This window comes from Branchiostoma belcheri, unplaced genomic scaffold (assembly GCF_001625305.1).
Source record: "Branchiostoma belcheri isolate BF01 breed outbred unplaced genomic scaffold, Haploidv18h27 scaffold297, whole genome shotgun sequence".
In the NCBI taxonomy this organism is placed as follows: Eukaryota; Metazoa; Chordata; class Leptocardii; order Amphioxiformes; family Branchiostomatidae; genus Branchiostoma; species Branchiostoma belcheri.
The window spans coordinates 58,294-58,866 of NW_017803906.1; the positions used below are offsets into that span (position 1 = coordinate 58,294).

Sequence of the window (573 nt, forward strand, 5' to 3'; positions counted from 1 at the left end):
CTAGGTCAGCCCTGTACTCCTCCAATGGAACATATAGTAGTTTCTACTGATGGTGTCGAAAAAATGCTTCAAGGTCTCAATCCCTCTAAAGCATCCGGACCAGACCAAATACCACCGTGGTTCCTCAAGTTGACAGCTAGTGAAATCGCGCCTGTACTAACCAATATTTTCCAACACTCGCTAAACACTGCAGAAATCCCTAAAGACTGGAGGGATGCAAATATATGCGCCATCTTTAAAAAAGGAGATAGAGCGGTCCCCAGCAACTACAGACCTGTTTCACTGACCTGCATATCCTGCAAACTACTTGAACATATTATCCATAGCCAAATCATGAAGCACCTAGAAAGTTACAGTATATTAACGGATTACCAGCATGGATTCAGAGCCAAACGGTCCACAGAAACACAGCTTATACTAACAGTCCATGACATAGCTGGCGCACTAAACAGTAAACAACAGGTAGATTTAGCAATACTTGATTTCACTAAAGCCTTTGATAAAGTCCCCCATGCCAGGCTCATCTCAAAACTGGAGTATTATGGAATCCAAGGCCCTACGCTGAATTGGTTA

General features: G+C 43.1%; 1 protein-coding gene across 1 annotated transcript in view; it reads left to right on the forward strand.

Moving 5' to 3' along the window:
- The window catches only part of LOC109473244, a 4,118-nt gene that overhangs the window by 417 nt on the left and 3,128 nt on the right, over positions 1–573 (forward strand). The gene's annotated exons all lie outside the window — the stretch shown is intronic.